This window comes from Procambarus clarkii, chromosome 39 (genome assembly GCF_040958095.1).
Source record: "Procambarus clarkii isolate CNS0578487 chromosome 39, FALCON_Pclarkii_2.0, whole genome shotgun sequence".
Lineage (NCBI taxonomy): Eukaryota > Metazoa > Arthropoda > Malacostraca > Decapoda > Cambaridae > Procambarus > Procambarus clarkii.
Window position 1 is genome coordinate 2,125,029 of NC_091188.1, and position 15,933 is coordinate 2,140,961.

General features: G+C 47.7%; 1 protein-coding gene across 8 annotated transcripts in view; it reads left to right on the plus strand.

Annotated features, from left to right (window-relative positions):
• Nucleotides 1-15,933, plus strand: part of LOC123760348 (inositol polyphosphate-4-phosphatase type I A) — a 171,157-nt gene that overhangs the window by 75,694 nt on the left and 79,530 nt on the right. The window contains exon 1 of one of the 8 annotated variants that reach the window (XM_069338283.1): nucleotides 5,048-5,068. The exons of the other annotated variants lie outside the window; for them this stretch is intronic. The gene's annotated coding sequence lies outside the window, so the exon portion shown is untranslated. Of the gene's footprint in view, nucleotides 1-5,047; nucleotides 5,069-15,933 lie in introns of those variants that run through there. 8 annotated transcript variants of the gene reach the window in all.

Genomic DNA, 15,933 nt, shown 5'->3' on the forward strand with positions numbered 1-15,933 from the left:
CTCGAAGGACATCATACGTTTGTAACATTAGAACATAAAGATCTTCTTATACATTCACATGCATTATTCATTTCTTCCCACCTTTGAAGTGAGAGGATTAATTCATTAGCTCCCTCGTCTCTCATTAGTCTAATCGCCGACGCTTCATTTATCTCAGAAATTCTATCCCCAATACTCTGTATGTTAGGAAGAAAACCCAACCTTTGATAATTTTCAAAGGTTGGCAAGTTGATCCCTTTCCGAAAAGTTATCAGTGTCTGATCTGTCTATTTAGCGGTGTAACGGTTCTATTGTTACGTAAAGTATGGTGACAATAAACACAGACACTAAGATACTATATATATATTTGGTCGAATATACAGAAGTACACAGGTGATACTTTGGTGGGAGTTGAGCGCACTGAGAGTCGGTACAGTATCTCGCAAGTGTCTGCTCTAGACCACACTTGAAAGTAGACTAGTTAATGTTTGCTATTCTGCTGCTTATATGCTCGGGCAACACCTCACCGTGTTGCCCGGGCAACGCCTCACCTCATTCATCTCCAAAGGTTGACAGGAATATTAACAATGCATTTGGAGCGAGTATATTATTGGGATAATCTACTCGCTACAGCGGTAATAGGGGTGGTTACGGGCTATTCATGCCCGTGCCACCTTTTGGGTGGCTTAATCTTCATCAATCGGGGGGGAGGGGGGAGGGATTCGGGGAGATAACCGCTGGGGACAAGTTGATTAAAGACAGTCACGACCAGAATAGGCTTGGAGTCACAACTCCGCTCCTGTGCCAAGTTAGTCCACTACGGGCTCACCATAGCCCGTGCTACTTGTTGAAGTTATCTGTTCCGTTTAGCTGAAGCTAAAAACATCAAGAACAACAGAACAAGAGTTTAGAAAACAAAAGGAGAAATCAGGGAGAATCATCAGTGTATGTGTGTGAGTGTGAACGGAGCCACAGAAACAGTGTGAGCTGAGGCTCCGAGCCAAGTTAGTGTGAGCAGTGGATTTGAGTTGGAGCAGTCTTCAAACCATATGTCGTCCACGAAGTTCAGGCTATCGGGATATCGAACCTGGTGAGTGTTTGTACCTTGCTATACTCTGGTGTTCCACTATTATGTGTGTTTAGTGAAACCCATTCCAGGGGACAGTCAGCCATGTTAACTTCTCGTTCCGTTTTGTTCAGTGACTCTACTTCTCTTGAGAGCGTTATGTAAAGTAGTATTCGAAATGTCTAGCAATCGGGAAAATAAGTGTCAATTTCCAGGTTTTAAAAGTTGTCTGTGAATATGATATATACTAATAGAAGTATTCGTTTCTATGGTTAATAGATGTTTGTTATTGTATGTTATCGTCAATGTGATAACTGTGGGACAATAGACGAGAAATGGATATCGTCTCAATATACATATAAATGGATGGTGGCAGCTCTACCCCACCACCCACCCTCTCCTGCTAATCGCTGTTGTTACTCAAGGGTGAGGGTGGTCGTTGTGTCTCAAGGGTGACGGTGGTCGTTCAATTCCCGACCATCCAAGTGGTTGGGCACCATTCCTTAACCTCGTCCCATTTCATATCCTTATCCTGATCCCTTCCCAGTGCTGTATAGTCGTAATGGCTTGGCGCTTTCTCCCCTGATAGTTCCTTCCGGCAATATTTCTCTTGCTTGCTGGACAGGTGTCGAGTAGCCGTGAACCTCTGATTGTGCCTGTGGCACCTCTGCTCAGTACTGGCTTTGCTCTACAGTTCCTTGAAGTATCGTTTGTTTCAGTGCATTTCTTAACTGTGCCAACTCGGGACCTGGCCTTCCAGTGTCTTCCATGAATATACATTATTGTAATGTATAAATTACACATATACATGCCACACCGCGTCGAGTCAGGCCCTGCATAAGGACGGTAGATCAAGTAGAAGGAAGCTCAAATTACATTTGCGTAATCTACTGGGGCTAGATTCACGAAGAAGTTACGCAAGCACTTACGAACCTGTACATCTTTTCTCAATCTTTGGCGGCTGTGTTTACAAATATTAAACGGTTAATGAGCTCCGAAGCACCAGGAGGCTGTTTATAACAATACCAACAGTTGATTGGCAAGTTTTCATTCCTGTAAACTGTTTAATAAATGTAACCAAAGCCGTCTAAAGATTGAGGAAAGATGTACACGTTCGTAAGTACTTGCGTAACTGCTTCGTGAATCTGAACCCAGGAAGCGTCGTCAATCTCCCGCCACAAAGTCCAACATTTGGTCTCTCTTTCCCGCCATTTTCATATGTCTTCATACTCCATCCGTCCGTCTATCCATCATCCTCCCCTTCCTCGTCCTTGGTTGATTGCTCGTAGCGGGTTTGAAATTGTGGATGAGGAGGAGGATAATGTTATGTTGTAGCAGCCGTGGGGGAGGACCTCTTGGCTGCCGACAAGATTGGTTTCTTTGTGTGCTGAGAAATGCATTAGTAAAAGCTCCATGTTCGCGCGTCACCACCTAGAGTATTGGGGTGTTTGGGGTCGTGGCTGCCTGTGACGGGGTCGTGGCTGCCTGTGACGGGGTCGTGGCTGCCTGTGACGGGGTCGTGGCTGCCTGTGACGGGGTCGTGGCTGCCTGTGACGGGGTCGTGGCTGCCTGTGACGGGGTCGTGGCTGCCTGTGGTTACCTCTTAAACTTGGCAACCGCTAAGCAATAACAAATAACACTCCTCACATCCAGCACCACCCCGCCCCACCTCCACCCCCAGCACCACCCCGCCCCACCTCCACCCCCAGCACCACCCCGCCCCACCTCCACACCCAGAACCACCCCGCCCCACCTCCACCCCCAGCACCACCCCGCCCCACCTCCACCCCCCCAGCACCACCCCACCTCCACCCCTCACACTCTCCATAAAGAAAATCTGATCTTGGAGACAAGTATAGAAGTTAAGGAGAGTTTAAAGGAGCCGGTGTCGCCTTCGCCTTTAAGTTTGGCGTCAATATCGAGGAGGAGGAGGTCGTGCTCGTCAACCGTGCCTCACTGAGGGTCTCCAGCACCCCCTCACCAGCACCACCCCCCGACCCTGCCTCACTGAAGGTTTCTGAGATCTCCAGCACATCCCCCAAGACCCCGGCCTTCCTCGCCAGTAAATATGAGGAAGATGTGAGGTGTGGTGGGGAGGGGCAGCAGCAGCAGCAGCGAGGCGCGGGAGAGGGAGGGAGAAATGGAGATGGAGAGAGGAGGTGGAGAAGCGGGTGTGTGGTGGGGGCGGGTTAGCACGTGTGGCCGCGCCTCACCACCACCCCAGGAGTGCTGGAACGGGCGCCGCACCTCCAGTAATACACCGCACGCTAAATTGGAAGCGACACTCTGAGCTGACCTGCCTCGCTACGAGCCTCCGGGCCTCTGTAGAGAGGCTCAGGCAGGGAGGACACGAGGAGGAGGCTCTCTGTGGGTTACTGGAAGGAGAAAGGAGATAGGGCGGTGGTGAGGCTGTGTCTTGGAAGAGCCGTAGTGTCGTGGGAGCTACAGAGCCCAACCACTAACCCCTAGAACACGAGACAGTGTGGACGATCTTAACACGCATGTGGGTCTCGGGTTATATCAGAGTCTCGCGTGTAAACCTAACGAAAACAAAAAGATGGAGCATTCAAGAGGCTTCTCCTGTGGATCTCAAGGATGATGACTCCTCCACACTGCCCTCAGGGAGGCGTGAACCCTGTACATACAACAGATTCATCGCAAATACGCTGAGTAGATTGATGATTGATTGATGAAGATTAAGCCACCTAAAAGGTGGCACGGGCATAAATAGCCCCGTAAGTGGTGGCCCTTTTGAGCCATTACCAGTATCAACAGCTGATACTGGAGATCTGTGGAGGTGCGACTGCACCCTGCGTGACGGGAGATGGCTCCCGTGCTAAGAAAGATGCTATTTTTTTGTCTTTATTCAGCACTCGGTCGCGACAAACTTACGGGTTATGTAATATAGCCACGAGGCTGAGGGAAGACCATCTCAGCATCTCAAAATACTTGGCGGGACTTCAGCGAGGAAACTTGACGTTAGCATTAAGGAAGGAATCTGGATGCTGCGAGCGTATTCGTTGCTGTTGATCAGGCGAGAGAGAGAGGTCGACCGGACGTGATTAATGAGGAAAGTTTGGGAGGAGTAATGCAGGTGTAGAGGACCCGGCCAGGCCAGGGTGGAGTTGCTCCTTGGCTCCTGCTGTCGCTTGCTTGCTTTACATTCAGCTACTTGGAACAAAAAGTTCCAAGTAGCACGGGCTATGGTGAGTCCGTAGTGGACTTACCTGGCACAGGAGCGGTGCTGGGGCAGGTGGTGGCTATTGGTAGCCTTTAAGCTCTTAAGCTGAGGTGGTAGTCGGAGGTATCATACCTACCTATCATGGGATTTTCACGCTTGTACGAGTGCATGTGTACATGTGCATATCTATGTACGCATGCACGCTTGCCCACACATGCACAAGTCCCAGAACTGAGGGGATTTGCAGTTCCCCTCAGTTTTCAGATTTGGAGAGAGAGAGAGAGAGAGAGAGAGAGAGAGAGAGAGAGAGAGGGAGAGGGGGGGGAGAGAGAGAGGGAGAGAGAGAGGGAGGGAGGGATCTTACTATAGTCAAGAGATGGGAAAGGGGGGGGGATATGATAACGACATACAAGATGCTAACGGATATTAACAAACTAAATAAGGACGAACTGTTCATCAGGCACAACAAGAACAAGAAGGGGGAGCAGTATCTTCCATTGACATAATCCTCGTCTCCACCCCTCCACCCCCTTGTATTTAATATCCCATATTAAACATCTTGTGTTAGTCTACAGTTTGATCAAGAATGTTGAGGTATTATATGTCTTCCTCCCTCCGTTGTAGCATTGTTATGAGGGCCAGATGTAGAAGCCTTACCCAGAGTGTGACAGAGATGGAATATGAGGAAAGTTTCCCAATAATGAACAACCTCCCCCCCCCCCCTCATATGCTCTGGGGTTATCCCCATATCCAACTTTATGAACTTGTATTAAGGCTTGTTTTATTTTTTGTTTCAGGTACGAACGATAAGCCAGGGCTGCATACTCCCATACTGGTCTCACGTAGGTGGTGTACGATGCTTTGAAGTCTTTCTTATGTAGGTTTCGGTAAAGCTTTGAATTGCCAGTTTTATATATACGTTGCATATGTTATCCTGTTCTCAGTGGTCGTCTGTCTCAAGGTTTGGGTTTCTGTCTGCTGATTGATTGATTGATGAAGATTAAGCCGTCCAAAAGGTGGCACGGGCATGAATAGCCCCGTAAGTGGTGGCCCCTTTGAGCCATTACCAGTATCGAGAGCTGATACTGGAGATCTGTGGAGGTGCGACTGCACCCTGCGTGACGGGAGATGTCTCCCGTGCTGTCTGCTGCTGGGTTCAGTCATTATGAACTGCAATGTGTCTGAAGCTGCACTCAGAACACGTGATCTGATACACTACATTACCACATTAATACACTACATTAATACACTACATTTTGCCCGACACGCTATGAGTACTAGTGGCTTTACAAGAATGTTAATTCAACTTATTTTCTATATTCTGTTAACCCCAATGTAACTTCTTGTATATAAATAAATAAATAAATAAAATAAATTACCTCAGCCACGCGAGGAGAGATACTTTAGCATGAACCAAAATGAATCAAATCAAGAGTTTTGGGATAATTTAACTGAGGTAACTTGATTGTTCCCTAATTCAACTCAATGTCTGTCATCTAGAAACTAGAGAGACTCCTATCTGAAGCCGCTATATCTCTCTGTAAATGCTGGATCAGGATTCATGCAGCATTCAGGTGTCTAGGTACGAAACCTGTACATCTTTCTTCAACACATGGCGGCTTTGCATTAAACAGGTGTCGAATTTCAGAAATATTCACCCCCCCCCCGTGTTATCGTCTTAAACAAATTTGTAGCGCCTATGAGTTCTTAAAGTATTAAATAAAGTCAAACTTAAGCTGCGTTGATTGAAGAAAGATGTAGAGGTTTCGTACGTAAACAGACACAACCTGTTTCTTCAACCTGTCCTCACACTTAATCTAGGCCATTATCTTGAAGACAGACACACACACACACACACACACACACACACACACACACACACACACACACACACACACACACACACACACACACACACACACACACACACACACACACACACACACACACCCACCCCCACCCCCACCCACCCACCCACCAGTTTTCATGCTAATGACCTCCGCAAACTTAAGCAAGTTGGCGGCCGATGAGTATCCCGTCCGGCAAGATTCGCAGCTTTCTGATCAGCCTAAACCACTGACAGTTTGACGCTCGTCAAGTCTTGGAGACAAACAATCTACTTTATTCCTCTTACGTGTTCCTACCATCCAAGACCGAGATTAAGTTCTGACCACGTGGCTTTTCCACGTGGCTCTTCCATGTTGTGAATTTTAATGTGGGACGTGTTTAGTGATGTGGTTGGTAGTGTGGGTACTTCGGACCAGATTACTCGGAGTGGCAATTAAGTTCAGACGTCGTTGCCCGGGTCATTTGCAAGTAAAGGTGTATAGATGCGGTCGTTTAGGGTGGGGCGTGGCGTTCTCATTCTCTGTGGGTCGTTATCTTGCTCTCAGACTTCACTGCTCCTTTGAGGAGATGCTCTCTTGTTGGGTTGGTGGCCCTGGTTGGCGGTCTCTGTCTGTCTGTCTGTCTGTCTGTCTGTCTGTCTGTCTGTCTGTCTGTCTATCTCTGTGTCTGTCTGTGTCTGTCTGTCTCTGTCTGTCTCTGTCTCTCTCTGTCTCTGTCTCTCTCTGTCTCTCTCTCTCTCTCTCTCTCTCCCTCTCTCCCTCTCTCTCTCCCTCCCCCTCCCCCTCTCTTCCCCTCTCTCTCCCCCTCTTGATCTCTCATTCTCTCTGTCTCTCTCTCTCTCTTTAGGTTCTCACCATTCATTCTGTGTGTAGCAGTGGAAGTACACAATCCTCAATGGTTTCCTCTCGGTATCAACTTCAGTTTCCTGGTTCCGGCGATGGTAAGGCATAAAGAGTGTAACATCTAATGATGGGGTCTGTTCCTTGAATTTCCAGTGTGTGTGTGTGTGTGGTGTGTGTGTGGTGTGTGTGTGTGGTGTGTGTGTGTGGTGTGTGTGTGTGGTGTGTGTGTGTGGTGTGTGTGTGTGTGTGTGGTGTGTGTGTGTGGTGGGAGGTGGGTGGGGTTGAACACAATTTATATTCACGTGTGGAGACTTGCCTGCACCCAGGGGAGGTAGGGTGTGTGTGTGTGTGGTGTGTTATTTCACAGCTTTTGTGTGACTCTAGAGACATCGTGGTCGGTCTAGAGACGTGGAAGGAGGCTGTGGAGGTTTTAGTATTATTATTTTCCGGCATTATTGTGTAATAAACCGCCGCCACGCGAACTGGATCGTATCCAATACTGCTGCTTTTCATAAGTTGAGGATAATCTCTTTGCTTTACCTGAGTGTTGCTGTTATCTATACTCTTATCTTGTCTCCGTCTGTGGATAGATTTTTATTAAAGCAAATATGGGGTGGGGAAGTAAATATTGGAGATATGGGAGGGGGAAAAGAGAGAGGGGGAGGGACAGACAGACAGACAGACAGACAGACAGACAGCCAGACAGAGTTGGGGAAGGAGGCCCTAGTGGATGTGCTTAGTTGGGGACGAAGAGACCTTAGTGTGCTCAAGGGGGGTTGGGGGGGGAGTCACCCCCGTCAGGAAGACACTTAAGTGCGTCTACAAGTGCAGCTTACAGTATTAAGGTCAAGTTGGAATATGGTTCAGGTGTTGGGCGTCTCGGGGGTCACCGTCGCAGAGACTTGCATGTGTTTCAGTTGTTGTATTTTAATGCTAAGGTACCTGCTCATTTATACAGCTGCCTTAGACTACTGTATGTGAAGGGGGGGTTGCATAGGGTGTCAAGAACTAGGTCTGTGATGTAGAAAAAAATTCCCCCATTGCGCAGTTTGGTCAGTCATAGAGGGTCATGTGATCGGTAGCCTACACTGGCAAATTTTGGGTACACTGTGAGGATATCTTCAAGAATACGAGAGTGAATAAAGTAATTGCAAAGCTCCAGGTACCTCATGCCAACTGGAGTGCTCAGGACTGGACCCGTGAAACTCTACGGGCGCGTACATCCACATTTAACTATCATTTGCGATTTCCTATAACGTCTTCAGTATTTATATTTTATGAGACTTAACAGAGTGTCGAAACGCTTTTGCAGCCCCAGATGCTGTTCCTATGCATTCGTAAATGTTTGTAATATTTTCATAATTTCGTATTAGTATGAAATAATGTATTTTGTTCGCGTTTACTAATGGGGAATGGTAGTTTGTGTTTTAAATTAGGGTTTAGTGTATATAGTGTATTTAGTGTAATGAAAGGCCCAAGTCTTGTAGTAAGCCCCGGACTTGGTGTATTGTCCTCCAGTGCGTGTAGAAGTGTCTTCTACCCTAACTCTGGCCAGACGCCAGCCCTGAAGAGCATTATGTAAGCCTCGCACACAGAAATCACAATAGCGTGATGCATCAAATGAACAAATCCACAAAAAGCCGTGACGAGGGTTCGAACCCTCGTCACGGCCCTTGTGGATTTGTTCATTATGTAAGCCTCTTTGTGCAGTTTCCTCAAGGCTACCATGATATGTGCCCGCTTCTGAATTTGCATTTGATTGGGTTGAAATTTGTGCAGAGTGAGAGGTTGAGAAGGTGTGTGTGCGTGCGTGCGTGTGCGTGCGTGACCAACTTCTCTTGCTTGCCTGCCTGCTCCGATGTATTGTTCTTCTATACAGTTTCTCTCATAATTACCGAGACAAAGGGGGAGTTACACGCAGGCGGCCGTGCATGTTGCTAGCAAATGTCACGCCATGTTACTTGTATTAATTGATTCTTTAGTGTTGTGGGGGGTGTTTTGTGTGTAGGGGGGTTGTGTTTGTGTGTAGGGGGGGGTTGTGTTTTGTGTGTAGGGGGGTTGTGTTTGTGTGTAGGGGGAGGTTGTGTTTGTGTGTAGGGGGGTTGTTTGTGTGTAGGGGGGGGTTGTGTTTGGAGTGTTGTCTTGTGTGTTTAGGGAGCTGTTATGTGTGTGTGGGGGGGGAAATGTTGTGTTTGTGGTGTGGTGTGGAAGGGGGATAGTAGTGTTGGTTGTAAGGGGGGGTCGTGGGGCGGTTATGGTGGGTAAGGAAGCGTGGGGGAGATGATGGGGGAAAGGGAAGGGGGGGAAGTTTAGCCATCAACTACACCTGTTCTTTCACTCTCCATGCCCTGATCCATCCATCCTCCTCCTCTCCCACTCTCCTTTCCCATCCTCTTTTTACCCGTCCCGCACCACCACCCTCTTCCATCTCATAGCCTCCTCTTACTCTCCTCTCACCCCCACCTCTCAACTCGCCCTGGAGAATGATGCCTCTGCCTCAACTGATTTCCAGAATGCCTCTTTCTGTGTCTTCCCCTTATCCCTGGAGTAGGCTGCCTCGCTCCCAGACGGGACCCTGGATGGTCCAACCGTCTTGCTCTTATAAGAAAACATTGCCTTAGTCTCTCCTCGAATCTTAGCATCTCGGAGCCACGGCGTGTCTGGAGGGTGAGAATAACTTTCTCACTCGGCTTATACTAGCAGTGTTGGAGGGTCTTATCAGAGGCCAGAAGCCGTGGGTGGTAAATTGCTTGGCCATCCATCAAGCGTCATCAAAGCTAGACTTTAATTTTGTTTGTCCTTTGGGCTGGGAATGGCTTCTCGTGTACTGGTAGGAGTACACGGCGTGGTAGGGGCGTGGGTCGGTGCGGACGTGGGTCTGTACGGGCGTGGGTCTATACGATCCTGGGTACGAGTGAGAGTCTGACTGATATAGTCAGCGTCGAACCTCCGACACAGAGCCGATGGGGCGGGCGTCCTGTCGACTCTTCCATTCGTGTTGGTGTCGCCTGATGAGTAGGATCAGACTCACCGTCTGATCCTACTCATTGTTCACGCTGATCCCAAGTGCCGGCATGATCTCAGGTCCTCCGCCTTGAGGAAACTCATCTTATATTTTTCTGGATTGTTCCCGCTTGGAGAGGGATGCTTCAAGGGGTTTAACTGGCTCCGGTAAAGCTCTCTCTCTTTGGCTGTGAGGCAAATATATTCTCACGTTTTCCTGATCCCTTTGGTAAGCTGATATATAAAATAGGATTAGTTGACAAATTTCCTGTTTTGTCTTAAGTTGCGAAGGTGTGTGTGTACCACCTATAGTTTAGAATGTTTCTTTTCCTTTCTAATTATGTTTTTATCTTTTCTTTAGTTTGGCTAAAGCGATCAAGAATAAATAGCTTCTAAATTTACTCTGAACTTCATCTCGATTCTGTTACAAATATTTCGATATGTATTATTTGTATTAATGTTGGTTGTAATTAGGTTGTGGTTGTGACCTTGAGGTTGGGCATCGTTATGTGGGTTAACAACCACTTAACAAGCGTCCATTTATAATCAAGGTGTCGTTAACCAGCCCGTCCTCATAAACAATGGCTAAAGGCTCGTTAATCCAGCCGCCAAACCTCCCTGTATATGAATGAAAACCGGTTTACACGCGACTCACAACTGATGACGTTTGAACATTTCTCGAACTGTGCTTCGCTGGCGACCCCTCTGTTCGAATCACAACGCTGTAAGCGCTTGTTTAAGATTCGCAACCTGGAACAAAAAGTTCCAAGTAGCACGGGCTATGGTGAGCCCGTAGTTGTAAATAAACGCTTCACCCCACGACCTTCGAATACAAATAATCTCTAGCACCTAACCTACGTCTAACTTTACATATAAATTTAATATATAATAAGATTGAGTTACATATAACAAACCAATTTTTAATACAATGTTAAAATTGATGTATGCATCGGGGGGAAGGGGGGGGGCAGTGTTCATCTCTTCGGTGAACACTGGCTTCCCATGCAGGTCGGCGTTCAATCCCCGACCGTCCAAGTGGTTTGGCACCATTCCTTCCCCCCCCCCCTTCTCCCCGTTCCATCCGTGTTTCAACCCTCTTCCATGTGTTACATAGTCGTAATGGCTTGGCGCTTTCCCTCTGATAGTTTCATTCCCTTCCCTTCCCTTCCCTTCCCTTCCCTTCCCTTCCCTTCCCTTCCCTTCCCTTCCCTTCCCTACCTTGTGCATGATCTTAAGTATTTTATTCACCAAAATTATTCCTCCTCTGGTTATTCTCTTCACTCTTGTTCGCATTTTTATTTCCTATATTATGTGGCTTTGTCTCGTTTTAAGACAAGGACAAAGGCTTTGTTTTAAGACAAGGACAAAGGCTTTGTTTTAAGACAAGGACAAAGGCTTTGTTTTAAGACAAAAACAAGGCCATAAGACGTTCTTATCTTCCATCAACTCAATAGAAGCCTGGCACTAGAAGACAGAGTTATTACACACCACTTGTACCCTAGTGGCTGCCAGTGTGTGTGTGTGTGTGTGTGTGTGTGTGTGTGTGTGTGTGTGTGTGTGTGTGTGTGTGTGTGTGTGTGTGTGTGTTTGTGTGTGTTTGTGTGTGTTTGTTTGTGTGTGTGTGTGTGTGTGTGTGTGTGTGTGTGTGTGTGTGTGTGTGTGTGTGTGTGTGTGTGTGTGTGTGTACTCGCCTAATTGTAGTCACCTAATTGTGCTTGCGGGGGTTGAGCTTTGGCTCTTTGGTCCCGCCTCTCAACCGTCAATCAACTGGTGTACAGATTCCTGAGCCTATCGGGCTCTATCATATCTACACTTGAAACTGTGTATGGAGTCAGCCTCCACCACATCACTTCCTAATGCAGTCCATTTGTCAACCACTCTGACACTAAAAAAGTTCTTTCTAATATCTTCCTAATATCATACACACATCACAAACAATAAACATATTACCAAACATTCTGAGAGATAAACATCTACATTTCGTAGGAAAGAGAGGGCAAATTATGGAGGATGTTTGGAGGAGGAGGGGCAAGAGAGAGGGTAGGTTGGAGGGGGGGGGGGAAGGAGGCTAGTCTTACTAATATGTATTTTTATGATTTTTTTTCCACTTTGGGTATTTTGTTTATAAGAAGGTGTGTTTACAGGTCCTGTTCGACATTTATTTGTCTGTCTGTCTGTCTCTGTAGCAATACAACCATCCCTCGCCTGTTATGCAACCGGGTAAGCTCTTTTTCATAAATCAACACCCTCCCCCCTCACCCCCCCCCTGCTATATTTCCTAACCCATATTTACCCAGGTCTTTTCTCAGTATACAATATTCAAGTTGTATCAGCAGTCTCCATTTTACGAGTAGAAACTCTGAAGAGAACACAGGAGCCCTTACCTTACTTTGAGGTGCTTCCGGGGCTTAGTGTCCCCGCGGCCCGGTCGTCGACCAGGCCTCCTGGTTGCTGGACTGATCAACCAGGCTGTTAGACGCGGCTGCTCGCAGCCTGACGTATGAGTCACAGCCTGGTTGATCAGGTATCCTTTGGAGGTGCTTATCCAGTTCTCTCTTGAACACTGTGAGGGGTCGGCCAGTTATGCCCCTTATGTGTAGTGGAAGCGTGTTGAACAGTCTCGGGCCTCTGATGTTGATAGTTCTCTCTCAGAGTACCTGTTGCACCTTCCCTACTGACGTGAAGCAGGTCGCTTAGTGAGCTACTGGAGATAACAATGGCTCTCATGGAACACAAGCTCCAGCTGTTCCGTTGTAAATAAAAGAAGAAATTAAAACTAGAACCACAAATAAAACATTCAGACCACGTTCAAGACCAGGGACTAATTGTTTCCGGAAAACCTTATTTTAGAAAAATATGTTAAAGTAGCTTGTCCTGAAAGAAAAATGATTCGAACGAGAAATGTCAAACTGTTGATTAGTACTTTTAAAGACACTAATGCTGTGTAGCGTGGACTATCCTGCCTTTCGTCCCTTTCCTTCTTTACTATCGTATGCTATGAAGTATGTTCCGTCGGTGGTATATCCTCCTGTGGACTCTTAAACACTTGGTCATATGTTTAAAGTCCCCCCTCTCATAAATGTTCCTTTTCCGGCTGCTACTCTCCTTTCCTTTCAATTGTTTCCGTCCCTCCCGCTCCCTCCCTCTCCCTTTCTCTCTCCCCTCCCTCTCCCCCGCCTCCTTCTCTACTTCCCTCCCTCTACCCCGCTTTTGTTGTTGTCTTGGCAAGTACGGCTAGACCCACTGTTTATAGCATGGGTTGTTTTGTTCCTGTATTGTCGGCTCCCCTTCCCCTCTCAGGGGTCACAACCCCTCCCCCAGGGGTCACAACCCCTCCCTCAGGGGTCACAACCCCTCCCCCAGGGGTCACAACCCCTCCCCCAGGGTCACAACCCCTCCCCCAGGGGTCACAACCCCTCCCCCAGGGGTCACAACCCCTCCCCCAGGGGTCACAACCCCTCCCCCAGGGGTTACAACCCCTCCCCCAGGGGTCACAATCCCTCCCCCAGGGGTCACAACCCCTCCCCCAGGGGTCACAACCCCTCCCCCAGGGGTCACAACCCCTCCCCCAGGGGTCACAACCCCCCCCCCCCTTATCTCGATACAAAACGGTAAATATACCTGCGATAATGGTGGGGACTGCGCCACTACACGATTCTAAGGCATAATGGAAGCCGCGGTTTTAATCCTGTGTTGCGTGCACATGTAGGTGAGCACGCGCGCGCGCGCACACACACACACACACACACACACACACACACACACACACACACACACACACACGCACGCACGCACGTGCACTCACCGTCCTCTCTACTCTCGTCCTCCTCCCATTTGTCTCTCATTTATCTATCTCTCACATCTCTCTCTTTCTCTCCTTTCAACTCGGTGTACTTTCTCTCTTTTCTCTTTATCTACCTTCTCTTTTTCCAGCTATCATGATCCTCTTATAATCAACTACTTCCTCCCAGACCTTTACTGTGGGAGGTTCTGGGTATTGGGCTCCCTGTCTCCCGTTGCTTACTGTGGGAGATCTGGGCGTGTTGTTCACCTAGTCCTGTGGGGGTGAGTACTTTTTTACTGTGGGGGTGAGTACTTTTTTACTGTGGGGGTGAGTACTTTTTTACTGTGGGGGTGAGTACTTTTTTACTGTGGGGGTGAGTACTTTTTTACTGTGGGGGTGAGTACTTTTTTTACAGTGGGCGTTAATTACGTGGGGGGAACAGGTTCTTGGCCCCTTTGTCCAATGGGGGCGTAACTCCCACCTTAAAACACCCCCTCTCTCCTCCGCTCCCACCTTCCCTTCCCTCTCTCACGTTCCCTCCCTTCCTCCCCTTCCCACAGGAATACCTTCCATCCTGCTGCCACCCATTATCCCCCCCCCCCCACCCCTGCACCACTTTCTTATTGAATACCACCTTTTCCTGGAAGAGGGTGAACAGGGGTGGAATAGGGTGCTCCGGCGGTCTTTAAGACAGCTAAGTGTGGTTTTGCGAAGCTACCCCGTTCTGGTGTTGTGATAAGAATGGGTTCAGTGTTTGATCCTTTGGCGTCGGCGAGCGCTATCCCCTCTGGTTTGAATCCTCCTGTTGCGGCTGCAAGAATAGCGGAGAAGTCATAGGTGTAAGAATGTTTTATTTATTCGGCGCCAGTGGCCCTCGTTTTTTACGGTTTTTAGAGAAATATATGAATACTTAATGAATTAAAACTTGTTATTCTCTTGTTCGCTCGAACAGGAGAATACCCGCCGCCCGTTTTCTATGCCGCGACGGAGGAGAACGGGATTAGTTGTTGTAGTTTTGGAGTCTTTTTTTTATTCATTCGTCTTCCTTCTATACTTTTATTTTAATTTTTCTCTCTCTGTTCATTCGTTTTATTTCCGTTTTCCCGTTTTCTGTGCCTGGGCTCAACTATTCTATTCTGCCTTCGCCTTGCTCTTGGCGCGGTCTCTCAGGTGGTCCGCGCTCCCTTCTGTACTGGTACTTCCTCTTGAACCATCTGGAGTACCTGGTACTGGCAGCCCTAGCGGGTCTGACCTCAGGTCAGGTCACGATCCTCTGCTCCAGTGTGTGTTCTGCCTGCTGCTGCTACTGTTGCTGCTACTGCTGTTCTACTATTGCTGCTGCTGCTGCTACTGTTGCTGCTACTGCTACTGCTGTTGCTACAGCTGTTGCTACTACTACTGCTGCTGCTGTTGCTACTATTGCTGCTGCTACTGCTTTTGCTACTACTGCTGCTGCTGCTACTGCTTTTGCTACTGCTGCTGCTACTACTACTACTACTGTTGCTACTGCTGTTGCTTTACTGTTGCTACTGCTGCTGCTGTTGCTGCTGCTACTGTTGCTGCTGCTACTATTGCTGTTTCTACTGTTCTTGCTATTGCTACTGCAGCCTTTGTTACTGTTGGTGCTGTTTTATCCGCTAGCAGACCTGCCAGCACCCAGGAGCTGCCTCTCGACACGCCTGCACAGTAAAGCAGGCCCTGGCTGTATGTTTTGTGTATCCACAGCGAAGCTCTTGCAGTACAAGATCGTTAACTCCTTTATCATTGTGTTTATGACAGATAATAATTTATTAGAACCGGCGGTAATATTACGCTGGAAATATTAAAAAGACCACAACTGGCGATATGACCACATTTAGTTAAAAAAGTAGAATGTAAATTTTTTTTCCACGATTGCAAATAATATTTTAACAAAAATTAAATAGGTTTGTAATCACTTGGTCGTTAGTGCACAATGTACGTACAAGAAGTTACTGTAAGTTAAGGCTATGATGAGAAGTTAAGGCTGTAGTTTTTTTTTTTTGCAACATGGGTGATTTTTTTTTTTTTTTGTTCCTGCAATGTTGCTCAGTTTTTCTGTTGCAGTATTGAGGCGTGGAAGGGTTGGGGGCGGGGGGGGGGACACAGGGGACTACCTGGGGGACCTGGGGTACTCCTGGGGGCAATGTAAACTTCACTAGTATTGTTCCGCGCTTGTAAACTCCAGTCAGTGACTTGCTTATGACGGCGA